The sequence below is a fragment of the Chiloscyllium plagiosum genome, unplaced genomic scaffold (assembly GCF_037043375.1).
Source record: "Chiloscyllium plagiosum isolate Xiang-an unplaced genomic scaffold, Cpla_swu_hap1 HiC_scaffold_27, whole genome shotgun sequence".
Classification (NCBI taxonomy): Eukaryota; Metazoa; Chordata; class Chondrichthyes; order Orectolobiformes; family Hemiscylliidae; genus Chiloscyllium; species Chiloscyllium plagiosum.
The window spans coordinates 40721771-40745083 of NW_028270165.1; the positions used below are offsets into that span (position 1 = coordinate 40721771).

The 23313-nt window shown below is 45.1% G+C and overlaps 1 protein-coding gene and 1 pseudogene across 1 annotated transcript in view; one reads left to right on the top strand and one right to left on the bottom strand.

The window, feature by feature from the left end:
- LOC148143726 (uncharacterized) overlaps positions 1-23313 on the top strand; it is a 437486-nt gene that overhangs the window by 162134 nt on the left and 252039 nt on the right. The gene's annotated exons all lie outside the window — the stretch shown is intronic.
- On the bottom strand, positions 19430-20701 carry LOC148143731 (syncytin-1-like; annotated as a pseudogene).

Genomic DNA, 23313 nt, shown 5'->3' on the forward strand with positions numbered 1-23313 from the left:
CCGGTTTCCCATTCATCTTTGCTATGTTATACTTTTTCCCTTTTGTCTTTACATGGTCCTTAACTTCCCTCGTCAGCCACGGCCACCCCTTCCTCTCCTTAGGACCTTTCTTCCTTTCTGGAATGAACTGATCCTGCATCTTCTGCATTATACCCAGAAATACCTGCCATTGTTCCTCCACTGCCATCCTTGCGAGGGGATTGCACCATTGAACATTGGCCAGCTCCTCCCTCATACCTCCATAGCTTCCCTTATTCAACTGAAATATGGTCACTTCCGATTCTACCCTCTTCCTTTCAAACTTCAGATTAAAGTTTATTGTATTGTGGTCACCACGTCCTAATGGCTCCTTTACTTCGGGGTCCCTGAGCAAATCCGAATTGTTGCACAACACCTGGTAGGCTCCAGCACAAGCTGGTCTAAGAATCCATCTCAGAGGCACTCCACAAACTCCCTGTCTTGGGGTCAAGTACCATCCTGATTCTCCCAGTCTACCTGCATGTTGAAATCCCCCATAACAACTGTACTAATATCTTTGCGACAGGCCAATTTCAGCTCCTTATTCAACTTACACACTACATCCAAGCTACTGTTTGGGGGCCTGTAGATAACTCCCATTAGGGTCTTTCTACCCTTAGAATTTCTCAGTTCTCGCCATACTGACTCTACATCCCCTGATTCTGGTCCCCCCCATGCAAGGGACTGAATATCATTCCTTACCAACAAGGCTGCCCCACCCCCTCTGCCAGTTAGTCTGTCCTTATGATAGCACGTATACTCTTGAATATTCATTTCCCAGGCTCTGTCCACTTGAAGCCACATCTCAGTTATCCCCACATCATCGTAACTGCCAATTTCCAAATGAGCTTCAAGCTCATCCACCTTATTTCTAATGCTTCGTGCATTCATATTTAATATTTTTAATTTGTTACTCCCCTCACCCTTCCTATCAATCCCTATTTCACTTGACCTTACGGCATGATCCTTTTCTTTTGAGTTTTCTGCTCCATTGATTCCATTGTCTTTTTTGACTTCTCTTGTTCTAACTTTCTTCTTAAACTTCCAGTTTGTCCCCTCCACTCCACCCCCCCCCCTCCCTCCCCCCCCCCCCCCCTCCCCCCGCTATTTAGTTTAAACGCAGCTGTGTTGCAGTGGCAAACCTACCTGCCAGAATGCTGGTCCCCCACCTTTAAGGTGCAACCCATCCCTCTTGTATAATTTATTCTTACCCCTAAACATCAGCCCCTCATGCTCCAGGGAAAATATCTCTGGCCTATTCAGCCTCCCCCTGTAGCTCAAACCCTCCAACTCTGGCAACAGCCTTGTAAATCTTTTCCAACTCCTGTCAAAGTTTCACAACATCTTTCCTCTAGCAGAGAGACCAGAACTGAATGCAGTATTCCAAATGTGGTCTCACCAATGTCCTGTACAGCTGCAACATGACCTCCCAACCCCATACTCAATGCTCTGACTAATAAAGGAAAGCATCCCAAACGCTTTCTTCACTATCTTCCTGAGACTCTGCTCTCAAGGAACTATGAACCTGCACTCCAAGGTCTGTTCATTCTACAACTTAACATTTGGATAAGTACATGAATAGGAAAGGTTCGGAGGGATATGGCCCAATCTAGGTGGGACTAGCTTAGTTTCTGAATATAGTCAGCATGGACTAGTTGGACTGAAGGGTCTGTTTCTGTGCTGTCTGACTAACTATTCTGTACTGGTCTTGAAACCATTTTCTTGCCTTCCCCCACAAACATCCACTTCTTTGTTGTTCCAAAATCAGATGAGTTCAGCCTTGAATATATTCAATGACCCTCTAACTGCAGGGAGACATCCCCACTTCTGAACTCAATTCCTCTTGCTAATATACCACTTGCCTTGCTGACTGCTTGCTGCACCTGTCTGACAACTGGCAGTGACTGGTGTAGGAGGACGCTGAGGCCCCTTTGCACATCCACACATCATTCCTGATGAAGGACTGGTGCCTGAAACATCAACTCTCCTGCTCCTCGGATGCTGTCTGACCTGCTGTGCTTTTCCAGCACCACACTTTTCGACTCTGATCTCCAGCATCGGAAATTCACCTCCTTTCTGCTTTTTTTTCCACAGCAAAGGCTGTAACTTTACATTGTGGCACTCCATTTGCCATGTGTTTGCCAACTGTGGTCTTCTCTACATCGTGGAGACTGAGCATAAACTTGGGGAATGGCTCGCCGAGCATCGCAGCTGGGTCCACAGAAGCCGACTGGACCTCCCAGTCACCACTCATTTTAATTCCCCTTCCCAATATGACCATCTTTGGCCTCTTCCATTGCCACAACAAAGCAAACTGCAAATTGGAGAAACAACACCTCATCTTGTGCCTGGGCAGCCTGCAGCCCTGAGGATCAACATTGAGTTCTCCAATTTCAAATCACCTCCCTTCACCATCTGGAAAAAGGTGGTGAGAAAAGAGAGTACCGAGCTCAGAGATGTTGGACACGGGAAGGGCATTGCAGTCTGGGGTGAAGCTCAATCTTCATTCAGAGAGAGAGAGGGGAGCAATAGCAGCTTCAGAAGCTCATGGTCCAACTTCTGCATTTAGACAATGGGGGGGGGGGGGAAGCTCTGATAGGCAGGAGGACAATTCCAACTCTGGACTCCTCCCGTGGGTTAAACTTGTATGTCTGATGATCTTGCTCTATGGGTTATTGACTGTGTACATTATGCAACTCACGATGGTGCCCGTTCGGTCGCACTCTTTCTCCTGACGGCTTGGTGGCATCCCCGCCTCCAACAACGAGCTCAAAGGGTTAGCAGCCAGTGTCTTATTTGTCAGGAACATAACCCCGGAAAAGGCTTGCCTTGCACTCCGGGTAGAACTCCCTTGCCGGAGGGTCCCTTTGAGACACTTCAACTGGACTTCATTGAGTTGCAGAAATGTCAGTGCTATAAATATGTTTAGCTTATTGTTGATGTTTTTTCTAAGTGGATTGAAGCCTTTCCTTCCCCTAACACTGCTGCTGAGACTGTGAAGATTTTGCTTAAGGATAATTATTCCCTGCTTCGGTATACCTGCGTGCATTAGCTTGGACAATGGATCACACTTTGTTGGTAATAGTAATGAAGAACTCTTGATAAAGTACAGATTTGAGACGGCCCAAGGAATTCCTTATGAACTCAACTTGCAAGCCTCTCTTGGTTCATCCCGGAGATTGTACCTTTGGTAGTCTGGAATTTTACAAATCTCTTGCAGACAGTTTTAGTTTAATTTTAATTATCCCTTTCCTTTACTAATAGCATCACTGTTACAACATAACACTGATACCTATAAGCCAGGCTAACTGGATTCTAATAACCCAGGAGAGTAGGACATTGTTCTTCCTTCAAGAGCCCTGGCAGGCTACTCTGTTGTACTATCACAAACAGACTACCTTTATAGCTGAAAACGTGTTGCTGGAAAAGTGCAGCAGGTCAGGCAGCATTCAAGGAGCAGCAGAATTGATGTTTCGGGCATGAGCTTCTGCTCCTTGGATGCTGCCTGACCTCCTGCGCTTTTCCAGCTCTGACCTCCAGTCCTCACTTTCTCTTAGAAGACTACCTTTATACACAAGTTTACAAAGGCTATACTGTCACAAACACAAAAAGTTAACAAAAGCACTGCATGTTCTGAACTAGACAGATAATAGTGAAGGACAATCATTCAAGGGAGAAGTCAATTTGTAGCGAGTTTCATTTTGAGGTCAGAATCAAACATTGTTATTAATTTCACAAAGGAACAGCCATGAATGTTATCACTTGGTGTCCTGTTTATACAGATTCACTGATGTTCAGGCAAACGTTCTTAATTGTCTTACTCTCCCTGCCTATTTGCTATTGTGCAGCAAATGTGTTGTATAATTCAAAATTAAACATTTTCGTCAAAATGCTTAAGGATAAGTTTTCCAATACTGTATGAGCCCTCCTGCCACCTGTTTGCTGATGTCTTTTAACTCTACTGCAGGGTCGTATGAGAATTGCTTTAATGGAACCAGCTATGGGTGTGTATGTTCCACATAACATCTCCTGCCTATTTGAGACTTGTCTCACCCACTCCTGTGAGACAAAGGGGCCATATACCTCCTGCCCGTATAGACAAACAGCTTGCGTTCCACTGGCTGGGATACAGCAGGCCTTATGCGGCATAAGTAACTATACCCATCTCCATGTACGGAATCCTTCCCTTGCGCATTTATGGGTCCTGTTTCTTTTCAGAATCTCATACTATCACCAAGACCATTTGCAAGAGAGTTAAGGGAGAGCCTAATGGGAACAGAATTTTGAGAACCACTGTCTACCAGATGTACAGCACAGAAACAGGCCCTTTGGTCCAACTCATCCATGCTGATCAGATATCCTCAATCAATCTGGTCCCATTTACCAACACTTGGTCCATATCCCTGTAAACCCTTCCTATTTGTGAAGGGCACTGTTTGTCATTGGCCACTCGGGTGTTTCCTTTCTTCCTGGTGGTGGAAATTGAATAAAGATTCATACACCTTGTGTCTCTCACTGTGTCTCACACCTGCGCACACACAACATGGATTCTGGGGAAACAATAAGCACTACCGCAGTTCGGCGGTATCGTGGGGGTTAAAAGGAAAAAAGATTTTTTAAAAAATACACATCCTGTTCATTCTGAGAGCTGCCAATTAAAAAAAAAGGAACCCTTCCTATTCATTTACACATCCAGATGCCTTTTAAATGTTGTGATTGTACCAGCCTCCACTACTTCCTCTGGCAGCTCATTCCTTACATGCACTACCCTCAACATAGGCATTGCCCTAAAGGTCTCTTTTAAATCTTCCCCACACCCTCACCCTAAACCTATTATCCTGTAGTTCTGGACTCCCCATCCCAGGGAAAACATCTTGTCTGTTTATCCTATCCATGCCCTTCATGATTTTATAGAAATCTGTCGGGTCACCCTTCAGCCTCTGGCGCTCGAAGGAAAAACAGCCCAACCCTGTTCAGCTCAAACCCTGACAACATTCTTGTCAATCTTTTCTGAATCCTTTCAGTTTTCACAACATCCTTCCTCTAGCAGAGAGACCAGAACTGCACACAACATTCCAAAAGTGGCCTAACCTGGTGCAGCTACAACATAACTTCCCAACTCATCTACTCAATTAAAGGATTGAGAAAGTTTTCAAAACCCACAAAAGACACTGGAGAAAGAATGGAGGAACTTTTGCGGGTCAGCTTGGACATCAGGGCGGGGGAATGGGAATGAGTGAAGGAAGCTGAATGTGCTGGAGCCAAGGTGGAGGAAAAACAGAGGATGCATAACCGGCTTGAAGCTGCAATGAGGAATATTGCATGTGCTGAACTTGTACCTGTTGCAGTTACTGGTGGGAATCGGGTGCATTTTAAACATCAAAACAGAAAAAATGTCCACCCCTCCCCCTTTCCAATCTCTATTCTTCCGTCCCTCTTCACTGGGGTAATTAAGAAACCTACCTGAGTTTGCGGAGACTGCTCCCTCCCTGAATTCACTCCAGTTCTAACAAGGGAACAGACTTCCCCGCCTCCCGTCTCTCCAGCCCTCCCAGGTTGAGGAGTTGCCCAGAGGGAGGGAGTGTCACTCAAACTGACAGGACCACTTCTGCCTTGTGACGTCATTAAAAGGGGCGGGGAAAGGTGACGGTAAAGGGGCGGGGCGAGGTGGACAGCGGGCCACCTCACTGCACCAGTGCAGCCCTGCAGCAGAAGGGAAGGAGAATCCCTTCCCTTCAGGGAATCCCCACAGTGTGGAAGCAGGCTATTCTGACCCACGAGTCCACACTGACCCTCCCAAGGGTAACCCACCCATACCCATTCCCCCACCCCCACTGCTCTACATTTAACCCTGAGTAATACACCTAACCTGCACACCCCTGGATATTATGCGGAATTTGGCATAGCCAATCCACCCTAACGTGCACATCCCTGGGCACTATGGGTAATTTAGGATCACCAATCCACCCTAACCTGCACATCCCTGGGCACTATGGGTAATTTAGCATGACCAATCCACCCTAACCTGCACATCCATGGGCACTATGGGTAATTTATCAACCAATCCACCCTAATCTACACATACCTGGGCACTATGGGTAATTTAGCATGACCAATTCACCCTAACCTGCACATCCCTGGGCACTATGGGTAATTTAGCAACCAATCCACCCTAACCTACACATACCTGGGCACTATGGGTAATTTAGCATGACCAATTCACCCTAACCTGCACATCCCTGGGCACTATGGGTAATTTAGCATGACCAGCTATCCTTAGTAGCCACACACGCAGACAACAAGCAACATGAATTCGACTGGGACAACACTACTATCATAGGGCAAGCCAGACAGAGAACAGCCAGGGAATTCCTAGAGGCATGGCATTCATCCACAAACTCCATCAACAAACACATCGACCTGGACCCAATATACCAACCACTACAGCGGACAGCTGAAACTGACAACCGGAAGCGGCAGGGACAGACCACTATAAACACCGAGGAAACATCAAAGAAGCGCTTCGCAGGAGGCTCCCAAGCACTGATGATGTCGCCTAGCCAGGGGACAAAACGTTTGCAACAAAAACTTCCAGCTCGGCGAACAGAACCACAACAACGAGCACCCGAGCTACAAATCTTCGCACAAACCTTTAATACTTTTCTTTATGCACAGAAGGTCAACCACTCTAGCTGCTGGCTATGTGCCCATATCCCCATCCATCCCGAATTCGGACCAAGCAAGCCCTTATGTAATTTGAGCAACTTGAAGCTTTCTTTCCCCCTGCCTTTGGAACTGCTCGATTGGAAATCAAAGTCACCACGCAGACAATCCTGTGCTCGGCTAAGTTCACTGTTGTGGCCTCCTCTCCAGTGGCCAAGATTTCCCCTTCCTGATGAAATCCCTGATGATGATTCCCAATCCCTGGAGCCTTCTGCCCCTGTCCTTACTGAACCCGAGGACTAACAGTCCGATCTCCCAACACTACCTCCTGACAATCCCCCTGGCTCTGGGTATAATTCCCCTTTTGCTGACACCCCCAATCTCCTCTTTTTAATAAAAAAGGAGGGATTGTGGGAGAATTTGATCAAAATTGACACAAAACTGCATGGAAGCCAGTTTATCACAAAGCAATGTTTGGAGGAAAATGTAGCCTGTTAACAGAATGCTGTCTGAGCCCTGGCTAAGGAATTCTGGTTTGATAGCCTGACCTTGCAGCTGCAGGCTGTCTCTGCTCCTCAGGCCATTGGACTGTGCTGCTTCATAGAATGATGGATTGGTTCTCTCTGTCCCTTATTAGTAATTCAAGCCTAGCTGAACATGCAGTATAAGAAAATATTCAGTTTTGCAGGCATTAGGAAGTGTAGGTCTGGACAATGTATGTGAACCTCACAACTGCCCCTCAGTTGTATAACTAATGGAGAGTGGGGCTTGTGTTTTACATAAAACTTGTAACATTCCGTATTTTATTGGACTACGTCGGACTTTGTTTTGAACTAAGAGGTATTCCCCATGGCAATGAATAAAGCTAGTCAATTGCTCAAGATCACCTCTCCTGACTACTTTGCTTTAAACGTTTTGACACACGAGTTACTTTGCCCCAACAATATTAATAGTTACATCTAGGGAGAGAGAATTCCTCAAGTAGGGCACTCTCAGGATCCTATGAGACCCCTATTTCTGGTTTACTTTCTAATGAACAAACATTAAGCATTTATTTATTTCTGATTGTTTCATTTTTCCTTGTTTGATTCCCTGCTCTGACTACACTCTGAATTCTGGATGGGTGACAGGCTGAGATTGTGGGTTTGCTTTCGATTGACTCAATGTTTTCTTGTTCTGGAAGCTGTAAAAGAGGCGTGAAAGCTTCAGCAGAAGTCCAGCAAAGCTGAGGACAGACCGACATCTTATTCCGTGGGAACAGGGAGATCAGAGGACAGAGAAATCAGGCCCTGAAACCCGAGCTGACACCAGACTACCGTGTGCTCAGTGCTTTGGTGAGCACTGCCAACCCTCTGCCTTTACCTCGCTTCCCATCTGACTACACCTCAATATCCAGGATCCAATCCTTGCCATCCTGAAGCCATGTCTCTGTAAGGAGGTTCAGACCATAATTATTCACTTCCAATGTGTGCAGTTAATTCATTCACTTTTGTTACAATGCGGCACACATTCAGACTCACCATGTATCATTTCAATTTTTGTGACATTAGTATTCAGTTTCGATTGCTGATACATTTCCTCTCCTTGTCCCTTTCTATTGTTCATTTCCCACATCACTACATTGCTCACCGGCCATGATTTGGATTGGCCATGCTAAATTGGCCACAGTGTCCAGGGATGTGCAGGTTAGGTGGGTTAGCCATGGGAAATGCAGGGTTATAGTTTCATAGTAATAGAAGCAGGAATAGGCCATTTGGCCCTTCCAGCCTGCTCCGCCATTCATTAAGATCATGGATGATCTTTCCATTGTCTGAGCTTCTCCTCCCTGCATTGTCCCAACTACCCTTAATTCCCAGACTCAACAGAGACACTCGGCCTTGCAGCTGTACTGCTACCTGATAAACATTTTTTTTTTCCTTCCATGGGAATATCCTTCTCTTTGCAAGGACCTATTGCACACTTATCAGCTACTGACCAACACCGTCCAGACACTACGTCGCTGGGCAATGTGACTCAGTTACTCAATATCCTGCAATTAACAGTTTGCTAATTGTTAAATGACTGTAACCTATATAATCACATAACTCTCTGTTTCTCGTCGGAGTGACTTGTGACGATTAGGTCGACTTGGCTCTCCCCGTGAGCTCTCGAATAAACAGTCAATAACTCAAGGTTTGTGTGTCATGATTACTTATCCAATACTTATTGGACTACTACGAGCAAGTCACCCACAGCATAATCCACTTCCATCCCCAACATGGATCAAGAGGCCATCCTTTTTTGCCAGACTAGTGAATGTATCAAGCTCAGGAAACAAAGCCTGTCAAACATTAACAGGCACAGATCTAAACCAACCTTTTCCAGAGTCTGTCCCTTCCTTTTTCCCTCAGCTCCTAAAAACCAACAGCTGAACCCAAGGATAAGAAAAGAAATGGGAAAGGGGGCGAGAAAAGAGAGTGCGGTACTCCAGATGTTAAACAGAGAAAGGAAGATGCAGTATGTACTGAAACTCAATCTTCATTTAGCGAGAGAAGAGCTTCAGAAGCGCATGGTCAAACCTCCGCATTCAGACAATGGCGGGGGTTTTAATTGGCAGGAGGACCAGACTCCTTCCGGTCCTCCTGGGATTCCCAAAGGTTGGTCGCACCGTCCATCAGAACGACGAGGGACGGGGCCCCATTCCGATCTCACACATGAGCACCATGAACATTGCTCACAGCAGATAGAGCAGTATCTGGGTCGCATGGGATTGTGGGTAGGACATCAGCCATGAACGAGATGAAATCAAGAGTCCCATATGCCTTCTTAACGGTCCTTTTTCATGTGTTCATGACATACACGCCAGGAGACAATCTTTAATCGATTTTCACTTGATCCACTGAGTGAAACACTACAGATGTTTAACTCGAAACTCTATTTCCAATTCAGTGTCAGTACATCGCTCTTTGTCCGTCCTCAAATAAGGACCAAATCATGCCTGCCTTGAAGAAGTTTTCCTCCTCTCTCTACAAGAATCTCAGGGAGTCCCTCTCCCACTGCAACTCCCAGGTCATTTCCTCTGCCCGGAAGCTCTTCAAACTTCCAGCTCAGCACTGTCCCCATGACTTGTCCGGACTTGTCCGACCTGCCTAGCTCCTTTTCCACCTATCCACTCCACCCTCTCCTCCCTGACCTATCACCTTCATCTCCTCCCCCACTCACCCATTGTTCTCTATTCTACTCTCTCCCCACCCCCACCCTCCCCTCGCTTATCTCTTCACGCTTCAGGCTCACTGCCTTTATTCCTGATGAAGGGCTTTTGCCTGAAACGTCGATTTCAAAGCTCCTTGGATGCTGCCTGAACTGCTGTGCTCTTCCAGTACCACTAATCCAGAACCAAATCAAAGCCCGACGTCTATTCCACCTGAACACTGTTTTTTTTTTTAATTTGCAGATTCCAACCATTTATTAAAAGTTATTCATGGTACATGAGCTTTGCTGGCTGGCCAGCATTTAGTTCCGCTTGAAAAGGTAATGGTGACCTGCCTTCTTCAACTGCTGTGGTCCACACGCTGTACGGTGACCCATAATGTCCTTACGGAGGGTATTCCAGGATTTAGACCCAGCAACACTGAAGGAACAGCAATATATTTCCAAGTCAAGATGGTAAGTGGCTTGGAGGGGTACTTGCAAGAAGTTGTGTTCCTAAGTGTCTGTTGCCTGATCCTTCTAGATGGAAGTGGTTGTTGGTTTGGAAGGTATTTTCTAAGGATCTTTGGTGAATTTCTGTGTTGTGTCTTGTAGATCATATGCACTCCTGCTTCTGAACAGTCGGGCAGAGGGAGTGGATGTATGTGGAGATGGTGCCAATCAAGCAGGCGACTTTGTCCTGGATGGTATCAAGCTTTTTGAATGTTGTTGAAGCCGCACCCATCCAAGCTGGTGGGAGAGTAGTCCGTTATACTGTTGACTCCTGCCTTGTAGAAGATGGGCAGGATTTGGGGAGTTTCTTGCCATAATATTCCTGACTGGTTGCCTGCACTTGTTGCCATTCTGTCTGTTGTTAGTCTAGTTGAGTTTCTGGTCAATGGTAAACCCCAAGGATGTTGATAGCAGGGTGTTTAGTGACAGTAACACTGTTGAATATCACGGGGCAGTGGTCAGATTATCTCTTTTTGGGATGAGTTATTGTTTGGCATTGGCGTGGCATAAATGTTACTTGTCACTCATCAGCCCATTGGATATTGTTAAGATCTTGTTGCATTTCAAACTGAACTGCTTCAGTTTGTGAGGAATTGTGAACATCGTGCAATTATTTGTGAATATCACCACCTCTGACCTTATGATGGAAGAAGATCATTGATGAAGATGGTTGAGCCTAAGACACTACCCCATGAATTCCTGCAGAGACGGTCCTGGAACTGAGATGACTGACCTCCAACAACCACAGCCATCTCTCTGGGTGCCAGGTACACCTTAACAATTAAGATACATAACAATTATTTTAAAACAAATTGAAGGAATACATACGAGACACCCCTCTTCTGGAAGACGCCAGTGCAAGTTTTTCTGTTCCAGAAACAATCTGATAAATGTTTACTGTCATCAACTTTTTTGATCTTGGCCAGCCACAGCTTCCCCTGTCCATTCCCCCCATCACCCACAGATCCCACTGTCTATTCTCCCCCGCCATCCACAGCGCCCCTTGTCCATTCTCTTTTCATCCCCAGCTTCTTGTCCATTCTCCCTCTATACTTCATACAGCCTGTCCATTCTCTCTCACGCAACCCTCTGCAACCCTGTCATTTCATTCCTCACCCTCTACCTTCTGACCAGTCCTTCTGCACATCATCTGCCACATCTATTCTCTCTCCACCACACCCGTTGCCCCCATCTATTCTCTCACCACACTCTCTGTCCCATTTCTATTCTTCCAGGCCTCCACCATCTCCTCTCTATCCATTCTCTCTCTCTCCCTCCCTCCCCCCACCATCTGCCATCCCCGCCCATTCTCTCTCCCCTGTTGTGGGGAAAAACACTAGGCTCGGATTCAGAATTGAGGTTCAATGACAGAGTTTATTGCACGAGGAAATACCGGGGCTCCGGGGAGAGAAAGGCACCAACAGAACAGTGTCAGCTGCGAGACTTCTCTCGACCTGGAGCACACGTCAAGAAACTTTTATACATCTTGTGATACAATCGGTCAGGGATGAGATTATTGTCTTTGTAACATGATTTGTTTATGGTAATCCTTGTAGAATTGTTGATAGTTTCGGTACAGTCTTTGTCAGTTCAGGCACAGCCTTTGTTAGTTTCCGCACAGTCGTTGTCAGTTTCAGTGCAGACATTGTCCATTTCAATGTCTGCATGGAAATCCATTGTTGTAGTCATAGGCGCTAATTGCTCTTCCTGAGAAGGGGGATTCCTGCAGCCCTGGCTATTAGCATTTGGTATTGAGTCTGTATCAAGCTGTTAGCACTTCTATAATGGGTGTTGGCTGGACCCAGACAATTCGGCGGGCAGTGTTCATTACTCATGTGTATTCTCTCCCCCACCCGCCTTAAACTAATCACCTGGGTTGTGAGTCCATTGTGCTGGCATTCTGGTGGCCCCAGGCAGTATCTGTATCAGCTCTGCTGTTTCTCTCCGTATTGTCATCTGGCGGCCATCTTGTGTGTCAAGTTGGCTAACTGATGGCTCAGTGATCATCTTGTGTATCTGTGTGCCTAGTGTCACGTTGCCCTGTGCCATCTCCCACTTCTCCGCCACGCCCATTCTTTCTCCCCCGCCCAATCTCTCTATCAACCCCACTTAGTCTCTCTCTCTCTGTTCCCCCCCCCCCCACAGTTTCTCTCTGTCCCCCATCCATTCTGTCTCTTTTCTCCCCAGCCCCAACCACACCCTTCTTTTCTCATGCCTCGAACCAGCTTTGACCGCTGTATCAAGCCCTTCAAAGGACACACACACACAGAAAATGGATGGTGATGACTCTACCTGGGAGTCGGGAGGGGTTAGAAATGGAGAAAGTGAGGACTGCAGATGCTGGAGATCAGAGCTGAAAATGTGTTGCTGGAAAAGCACAGCAGGTCAGGCAGCATTTCAGGCTTTTGTCTGAAACGTCGATTTTCCTGCTCCCTTGGATGCTGCCTGACCTGCTGTGCATTTCCAGCACCACTCTGATCTTGACTGTAAGGGGTGAATGGCCTAATGAAGTTGTTCCAACTATCTAGAAATAGCGTCACAGACCACAGAAACATACCCTTCGGTCTATGCCGACCAGATATCCTGAATTAATCTAGTGACTCATTTGCCAGTATTTGGCCCCTTATCCCTCCGAATCTGTCCTATTCATATCCCCATGCAGATGCATTTTAAATATTATCATACGTACTAGCCTCCACCAATTCCTCTGGCTGACACGCACCACCGTCTGTGCAAAAAGGTTACCCCTCAGAAACCTTTCCCCTCTCACCCTAAACCCATGCCCTCCAGTTCTGGACTCGCCCCCCAACGTGGTGAAAAGACATACAAAAGTTGAGCATCCAGACAGAATGCAAAAGCAATGAAGTGTCAAACCACAGCGAAAAAACAAATTGTGCCTCAACCCCTTTTTTACCCATTGGCATTTGGCCTCTTAAAATCTGACAGGAACACCAGCATCCCCAGTTAGCATACTGCTCATGTTACCCGGTGTCAGCAACGCAGTGCGTATGCCCACCGGTATCAGCAAAACTCTGGGCATGCTCATCGCGTTCCGCAAAAAAAGGCTCGCGATCTTCCTTTGATGGCCCAGTAGGCAACCCTGGAGGACCGGAAGGAGAATGGTCCTCCTGCCAATCAGAGCCACAGCATTGTCTGAATTCGGAAGTTGGACCATGAGTTTCTGAAGCTGCTACTCCTGCTCCTCTCTTTCTGAATCAACATTGAGCTTCACCCAGACTGCAAATTCCTTCCTCTGTCTAAGATCTGTGAGTACAGTACTCTCTTTTCTCGCCCCCTTTTCTGTTTCGTTTTCATTCTGGGATTCAATTGTTGATTTGCAGGAACTGAAAGGAAAGGGAGTGAACCCAGGGAGGGGACAGACTCTGGAAACATGGTCGAGGTCTGTGTCTCAATTGGCAAAATAGACAGGCAGGAGGCTGGAACGACACAGCAAACCAATAAGCATCAGGAAGTGGAGAAGTTGTATTTTGGGTGTAACTCTTCTTCAGGACTGGGGATGGGTGCTGGGGCAGGGGACTAAAGTGGGGATAAGTGAAGACAGGGAGAGGTTACGGCCTGATGAGTCAATGGGTGAAAGAAATCAGGTTAATGAAAGGGAGAAGTGGAAATGAGGGGCACGGGGCTGAGAAGGGAGTCGGGGGATGGAAAGGGAGGTTATTTGAAATTGGAGAACTTGATGTTGAGTCCCACAGGCTGTAGGCTGCCCGGGCGGAAGATGGGGTGTTGTTCCCCCAATTTGCGGTTTGGTTCGTTGTGGCAATAGAGGAAGCCTAAGATGTTCTTGTCAGAAAGGGAGTGGGAAGGGGAATTAAAATGAGTGGTGATTGGGAGGTCTGGTCAGCCTCTGCAGACCCAGCTGTGATGCTCGCCAAACTGTTCCCCAAGTTTACACTGGGTCTTCCCAATGTAGATAAGACCACAATTTACAAACACGTGACAAATGCAGTATCTCAATGTGAAGTTATAGCCATTGCTGTGAAAAAAAAAGCAGAAAGGAAATGTATTGTTTAAATGGCGATATATTGGGATGTGGGGAAAGTGAGAACTGCAGATGCTGGAGATTAGAGTCAAAGTGTGGGGCTGGAAAAAGGCAGTAGGTCAGGCAGCATCCGAGGACCAGGAAAGTCGACATTTCGTTCCCGAGCACTTCATCAGGAATGATGTGTGGATGTGCAAAGGGGCCTCAGCATCCTTCTACACCAGTCACTGCCAGTTGTCAGACAGGTGCAGATGAAGAGCTTTTGCCTGAAATGTCGATTTTTCCTGTTCCTCAGATGCTGCCTGACTGGCTGTGCTTTTCCAGCATCACTCTAATGTCGACTCTGATTTCCAGCATCTTCAGTCCTCACTTTTGCCTGGACAGGTGCAGCAAGCAATCAGGGCCTGAAGAAGGGCCTGTGCCCGAAACGTCGAATCTCCTGTTCCCTGGATGCTGCCTGACCTGCTGTGCTGTTCCAGCAATAAAGTTTCAACAGCAAGCAATCAGCAAGGCAAGGGGTATATTAACAAGAGGAATTGCGTTCAGAAGTGGGGATGTCTTCCTGCGTTAGGGGGTCATTGAATATTATTCAAGGCTGAGTTCATCTGATTTTTGAACACCAAAGAAGTGGATGTTTCTGGGGGAAGGCAAGTAAATGATTTAACCCCAGTATAGAACAGTTACAGAGTCAGACACCAACAAAACCAGACCCTTTAGTCAAACTAGTCTAAGGCCGACTATATTCACAAACTAAACTAATTCCACCTACCTGTGATTGGCACATATTCCTCCGAACCTTTCCTATTCATATACTTATCCAAATGTCTTTTAAATGTTGTTACTCAACCTGCATCCACATTCATTCCACATACAAACCAATCTGTGTAAAAAGAAAAGTGCCCCCCCCCCCCCCCGCCTTTTTAAAATCCTTTCTCCTCGCACCTTCAAATTCGCTGCCTAGACTTGAAACCCCCACCTTAGGGAAAGGATAGCAGCGGTCACCTCATCTCTGCCCCTCGTGATTTTATAAACCTCTGTCAGGTCACCTCTAAACCTCCTGTGATCCAGTGAACAAGTCCCAAACTATTCATCTTGATGGTTGTGAATCTGCCGATAATCTGTTGAATGTTGGTGCAGGCTTGGAAGACCAAACAGCCTACTCCTGCTTCCAATGCACTCTGTGTGTGTCCAGGACAGCAAGAGAACATAAGGCATCGGAGCAGAAATTGGACCATTCAAGGTTTGCTCTGCCATTCAATCATGGCTGATAGGTTCCTCAGCCACATTCTCCCACTTCATCTCCGTAACCCTCCATCACCTTGAGACTCAAGAACGTCTCCATCTCAATCTTGAATGTCCTCGGTGACCTGGCCTGCACAGCCTTCTGTGGCAGTGAATTCCATAGATTCACTGCTGTCTGGCTGAAGAAGTTTCTCCTTATCTCCATGCTGAAAGGTCTTCCCTTTACTCTAAGGCTGTGCCCACTGGTTCTAATCCCTCCAACCAATGGAAACACCTTTCCAAATTCCACTCTGTCCAGGCTGTTCAGTATTCCTTGTTTCAATTAGGTCCCCACCCCGCTCTCCACCCTGAGTGTGGGTCTGTTAATCAGCATGAAGCAGACCCTTCAGGATGAGGTCCAGCAGGGATTCGGTTCAGCAAACTGAGAACGGAGAGAGGGTGTGTGGGGTGGAGATTTTCAACTTCAAAGGAATAAGAGAGGAAACAGAGTTCACTATGAATGAGAATTGATCAGGTGAGCTGATGGGCCAAGAAGTGGCAGTTTAGTTTAAGAGGTGTGTAGTTTGCATTTTGGTCAAGCAATCCAGGCAGGACTGACACCGTTAAGGGGAGTGTTGCAGAACAAAGAGACCTTGGAATGCAGGTTCATAGTTCCTTGAAAGTGGAGTCACCGGAAGACAGGATAGTGAAGGAGGCATTTGGTATGCTTTCTTTTATTGGTCAGAGCAGAGAGTACAGGAATTGGGAGGTCATGTTGCAGCTGTGTAAGTCCATATTTGGAAGACTGCATTCATTTCTGGTCTCCCTGTTATAGAAAAGATGTTGTGAAACTTTGAACGGGGTCGGAAAAGATTTTTAAGGCTCCTGTTAGAGTTGGAGGGTTCGAGCTACAGGGAGAGACTCAAATGGCTGGGGATATTTTCCCTAGAGCACTGGAGGCTGAAGGGTGACCTTATAGACGTTCGTAAGGGGCATGGATAGGGTGAATAACCAAGTTACTTTTGCCAAAGTAGAAAGGTCCAAACTAGAAAGTATATGTTTGAGGTGAGGAAGAACTTTAAAAGGCATTTGGATGGGTACATGAAAAGGAAGGGTTTTGAGGGAAATGAGCCACATGCAGGCAAATTGGATTAGGTTGATTTAGGATATCTGTTTGGCCGGACAAGTTGGACCAAATGGGCTGTTTCCGTGCTGTATGACTCTAATCTTTGGTGAAAGCAGAAGTGTGATTGTGAAGGCTGGAGTTTCAGAGCAGCTTTCAAAGATGTTTTGCCCTTAATGGGAACAGAAGAAGTTACAATGAAATCTTGCATTTGTGAGACAGCAACTGAATGAGTTGCATCCAGGATTTTGGTGGAAAGTGGGAATTCATTGCACTGTGGGGATGAAGCTCTACCTATTGAGTAATTTCTGCTGGTGAATGAAACCAGGCCTCAAGATTAGGAGGAGTAAATTTAGGACAGAGATGAGGAGGAACTGCTTTTCCTGGAGAGTAGTGAATCTATGGAATTCTCTGCCCAAAGAAGCAGTAGAGGCAGCTTCATTAAGAATATTCAAGACACAGTTGGATGGGTTTTTGCAATGGTAGGGGGATTAAGGATAGTTGGGATAATGCAAGGAGGAGGAGCTGAGAGAATGGATAGATCAGCAATGATCTTAATGAATGGCGGAGCGGATGGATCGGCCAAATGGCCCTACTCCTGCTTCTATTACCCCGAAACTATAACCCTGCATTTCCCATGGCTAACCCACCTAACATGCACGTCCCTGGACATTATGGCCAATCCAAATCAAGGCCAGTGAGTAATGTAGTGATGTGGAAAATGAACATCAGAGAACAATTGAAAGGGACAACGAGAGTAAATGTACCAGCAATCAAAACTAGATTCTAAAGATCACAAAAATTGAAACTAAAAATGGTGTGTCTAAATGTGTGCTGCATTGTAACAAAAGTGAATGAATTGACTACATACATTGAATTGAATAATTGCGATCTGACACTTCTACAGAGACATGGCTTCAGGATGACAAGGATTGGATCCTGAATATTGAGGGTGTCCTCAAATGGGAAGTTAGGTAAAGGTGGAGGGTTGGCACTGCTAATCAAAGCACTGATCACAGGGTAGTCTGGTGTCAGCTCAGATTTCAGGTCCTGATTTCTCTGTCCTCTGTTGATCTCCCTGTTCCCTTCTACACCTTCTGGAACAATAAAACATTCAGTCAATCAAGCCCCAACCCACAATCTCCCAGCCTGTCAACATCCAGGCAAGTGTAGTCACAGCAGGGAATCACACAAGGAAAATGAAATCAAATTTGAAATAAATAGGTGCTTGTGTTTAATGTTTGTTCATTAGCAAGTAAACCAGAAATAGAGCTCTCCCAGGATTCTTATACTGCCCTATTTGAGGAATTCTCTTCCCCCTTATATCTAACTATTTAGTACCCAGCTATGATTTACAACAATACTTACACCAACAGAAGTAAGGCATCTGTTCTCAAATAGGTAGAGACATACAGGATGGAAATAGACATTTTTCTCTCTCCTGACCGCACCGCACCGCACCGCACTACACTTCACTTGCAGAGCTGGTCTAAAATGTCACTTTTTGTTATAAAACTTTAAGTTCTCTTGAGAAGGTGCCTTACAGGTATTTCTGGGATTTGCATGTTAATGATGCCTGCAACCCAATCGAAAAGATGAAAGACTGAACAATCCAGGTTTGTTCAACATGTCATTTCAATGACATGGACTCTGTCATGTTTTTCCATAAATTCTATGTCTTATGACCTTATTCTTGACAACCACCTAATGAAGGAGCAGCGCTCCAAATGCTAGTGCTTCCAAACAAACCTGTTAGTCTCCAACCTGGTGTTGTGTGATTTTTAACTTTATCCATTTTAGGGGGGGATTTGCAATACAAAATTATCCATGGTGTGTACGGATGTGCAGGTTAGGGTGGATTGGCAGTTCTACATTACCCATAGTGCCCAGGGATGTGCAGGTTAGGTGCATAAGTCAGGAGCGTTAGTATTGTTAGAAACAAGTTTAATAAAATTTAGACGAGACCACCAAAACTGGAAACAAGACAATTTATTCTACGATCTTGCAAGAAAGGGCATCAAATGCAGAAGCAAATGAGCAAATTAGAACTTAGGTTAGTGTACAGTTGAGCTGAGTGAGGGCATCTCTCCAGACTTCTAATTACCCAATCTCTCTTACTGTACCAGACCACTGAGGAGAAAGTGAGGTCTGCAGATGCTGGAGATCACAGCTGAAAATGTGTTGCTGGAAAAGCGCAGCAGGTCAGGCAGCATCCAGGGAACAGGAGAATCGACGTTTAGGGCATAAGCCCTTCCAGACCACTGCCCAGCTGCACTCCACCCTTATTACTTGCCCCTTCCCCAGGTTGGCAACCTTCCTTTCTGTAAATGCTGACACATACAGTTATTTTGTCAAGATCTGGTTTCACATTTTGGATCAATTCTGCTGGTACATTCCATCCTCGGACATTTCATTAACTTGTATCATTTTGTATAGCTCAAACATTTCGGTTATCTCAGCTTTTTGCTGAAAGCATAACTTTACAAAAAGAACTTTTTATTATCGTAATTACACACCAAAGTTAGCATTTAATTAACCACAATTATACACTAAATTCACTAAAGTCCCTAAATACCTGCAGGGTTAATAGTTCTCTTGCTGTACCCCTTTTCTGTATGTTTTTTCTATATCTGCAAAAACATACTTTACCCATTTCTAACAATTCCCCCATTTCTTTTCTTAACCATTTGTTGTTTTTGCAATCTTATGTTTTGCCCTCTTTTCACCCTATGGTGTCGAGGTTCACAATCTAGTCATTTCTGTCCTTCTAAGTTTGTACCATTATTGGTTGTTGTCCTCCCAAAGACATTACCAGCTTAGTCATTATCCATTTTAACACATTAAACCCTATCAGTAAACCTACAATTATTAGTAGCACATAAATGCCTAAATTCACTAACCGTTTTCCCACCCGGTCAATCTCCAGTTACCCCATCCCCATCCTTCATCTTTTCGGAGTTCATCTTCAATTTCTCTTATATTGCTTATCTTTTTCTTTACTATTTCTGCCTTATCTTCCACTATGGAAGAGATGTCTGGGATGAAGGTGCAGCATTCTTTACCAATCAGAGCACAGGTTCCCCCTTTTTCGGCCAAAAGATAGTCTAAAGCCATTCGATTCTGTAAAGCTGTCAGTCTTGTGGCAATCATTTCAGTGATTATGGCCGATATTTGGGATTGAGTTTCTCCCATCGCGTCGGTGGTATCATTAATTAAATTTTCAAGGGCAGCTGCTATTTCTGTATTTCCACCCCTGCCCTTGTAGTGCTGTAGTTTGGGAGTAGTGTCCACAGTAGACGGTCTCCTTCTGAGACCTCTCTGGTCTTGCGTCTTATCCCCCCTTCCTTTCTCAGGTTGGGCTCAAGCTTTTCTATTCGGAGGTGAGGGACTATATAAGCGAGGTAACAGCAGCCACTCCAACCTTTCTGGTTTTGGGGAAGTGTTTCGTCAACTTCATAACATGACACATTTGATCACACGAACATATTTTTCCCCGGGATGGATAGGCCTTCAGACCGCATACCCAATATGTTCCGTTTAATATTTGGGGAGTGGTCATGGCAGTGGCTTGACTGGTGTGGACACAAGATGATTTTCCTAGTTGGAAAGGTGCAGCATCATTCTGATTACAGAAACAGGTGGTATTTACTGCTCCTTTCGGTGGGGAAATTCTAAGACTATCAATAGTGCCCTGATGTTTTGGAGCTGGCCTTGGGAACCATCCCGCAAAGCTATATTTGCTTCTTTCAAACCTCCACTTTGTATTATTTGAACCCACATCAAATTATTGTACATCGTACACTTTTTTTAGTGAGCAATATTACTGAGGGGGGGATTCCAGATTCGCCATGGTGTGGGACCTCTGCACAGACCCAACAGTCGGCAAGTCCCTCTTGTTTAGCATAATTCTGGCACAGCGTAGTGAAGTGATTTTTCGCATTTCCTTGAATAGTTAGTACTACTAACGTTACAATACTATACCAGTATCTACCCATCTCTGAACTCTGCCTACCGTCCTGTCTTAACATTTTAGGTGTCACACAGCCCTTCCAATCAATAACAATATGCATATCAGCAAACGTTAAAAGAGTCTTTTGTCTCCGTTCATTCTTTCTTTCTTAACTTTCAGAGGGTTGTCTGTAGGATGAGCGTGCCACTCCGCCTTTGGGGCATTCACAGGACCTTTAACGCGAGTGTGATGACTCCACCCTTTCTCAGCAGTCCGAATAGCAGTTTCACTAGTCAGGAGAGTTAGGAATGGTCCCTCCCAGCACGGGTGCAGTTTGGTATCTTTCCAGGTCTTGATCAGGACTCAATTACCCGGTTGTATTCGATGTACTGCAAACTTGAATGGCAGTGTCTGTACCAACAGGCCTTTATTCCTAAGAATAGACAAAGAAGAGCCGAGCGCCACAGTATAGTTCTTTAAAAACTTATCATTGAACTCTGACCAGCCGTTAGGCAGTCTTTCAGCCTCGATAATGCTTCCCTCTATCCTGTCTACTACAGTATATTCATTGTGCTTTTTACCCTCAATCAGCCGGGAGGACCCATCGATAAACAACCGAGCTCCCGCATGCAACGGTACGTCTCTTAAGTTCATTCGCACTTTAGTCTGATATTCAGTAATATCAAGACAGTCATGTTCTGGATTTCCAGGGGCTACCCCCCTCTCTCCGCCACAGAAATGCAGCTGGATTCAAGCAACTGTCTGTGACTAACACAAGGTCATTCTGTTCTATTAAGATTGTCTCATATTTCAAGATCCTAGAGTCTGTGAACCATTGTCCTGCATTCTGATTTAAGAATTCTTTGCCTTTTACTCCAGAAACCTTGAGACCTTTGTTAGTTAATTTAACACCGCTAGGTCTAAAGCTTAGGGATGATCGTGCTGCTCCCGTATCCACTAAAAACACTGTTTCCTCTCCTTCAGGTCCCACCTTTAAATTTATCAAGGGTTCCCGGTGGGTCACAGGAGGAGGGAACCCCTGACTCCCCTAATCTTCATCAAAAATCATCAATGATACCGCTTCTCTTTGTCGTCCTAACCTTGGACATTGTCTATCGTAATTTCTTCAACTGCTGCAACCATTATTTTAGCTTTTTGTTTTTGTTTTTGTTTCTCCTCTTCCCTTTTCACATACACTTTCTGTGCCTCATATAACAGATCATCTATCTGTTTTTCACTCCAGCCTTCTAATTTCTGTAATTTCTTTTCTATGTCCGGCCATGATTTAGTCACAAATTGGACCTTTAAAAGTCCCTGTGCTACCGGATCATCGGGATTCATTCCCGAATATTTTCTAGTGGCTTATTTTAATCTCTGTAAAAAAGATGACAGGGCTCCCTCCTTTTCCTGTCTTACTTGAAAAGCTTTAAAAAACTTCTGAGATTTAGGTGCTGCTTCTTTAATACCCAAAATGACCATTTCTCATAAGTCCCTCATTTTTCCTCTATCATGTTCATCCATACCCTTCCAATGTGGGTCCACATTGGGGAATTTGTTTTTGGCTGGTATCACTCCCTCACCCACCGGATGTCTCTTTTCCATTCCCTCAGAGCAGCTCTTCTAATCATGCCCCTTTCTTCTCCTGACCGTACCTGATGTGGGGTGCTGACTACTAAGGCTCCCCTAAAAGTAAGTTTCCGACTCTCCTCTACCAATAAGGCTATTGCTACCACTGCCTGCACACACACTGGCCAGTAATGTAGCTTTCCATTCTTTAATTAACAATGAATTAATGCAGTCATGTTTTAAATTAACCATGAATCAATAAGACAGGTCACTGAGAATGTATGAAGGAATCCTGCCAATTAATATTGATTCAGGCTAACACAATTGAATTATTATAAATATTAATTATTAATTATATATTTTTGCTCAAGCACATTCATTTATAAGAACCTCAACAGATTCAATAGCACCTTTTGCAGTTAATTAAATCCCCAATTTGGTGGCAATATCTCATCATGAACGCAAAACTGATTCTTCGTGCCTCTCATCACAAAACTGTTGCCATAATCCAATTAACTTTTGTTTTTGTTCCCACTCCCTTGGGCTTAAAATTTAAGGATGACCTTGCTGCCCCCATATTGACTAGGAAAACTACGTCCTCTTTGTAAGGTGCCATCTTTAAATTTATCAAGGGTTCCTGGTGGGTACCCGGGGGCAGGAACTCCTGACACCCCTATTTTTCATCAAGGTTCATAAACGATACTGCCTTTACTTCCGTTTTCGGATCTGGACACTCTCTCTTAAAGTGACCTGTCTTTCCACAGTAATAACATCCCGCCTGTGGGGATTTCCACTTTGATCCTTCTTCCTGTCTACCAGACCCCTTAACATCTCCTCCCCGATCCTTTCTCCTCCCTTTTGTAACATCTCCTCACCCAATGTTTTGTTTAAACCTTGATTCTTTTAAAGAAATATTGCAATTTTTCTTGCTCCCTGTAATCTCAAATACAATTTATCAATTGATGCTTGCTTTTCTTTAAAGCCTGTTCCTAACTATACATTTTGGAATCTTACTTGTAAATATATATTTATATATTATAAATTCTTTTATTCAGTGTTTAATATTCAAAATGCAAAATGCACACAGTTCCC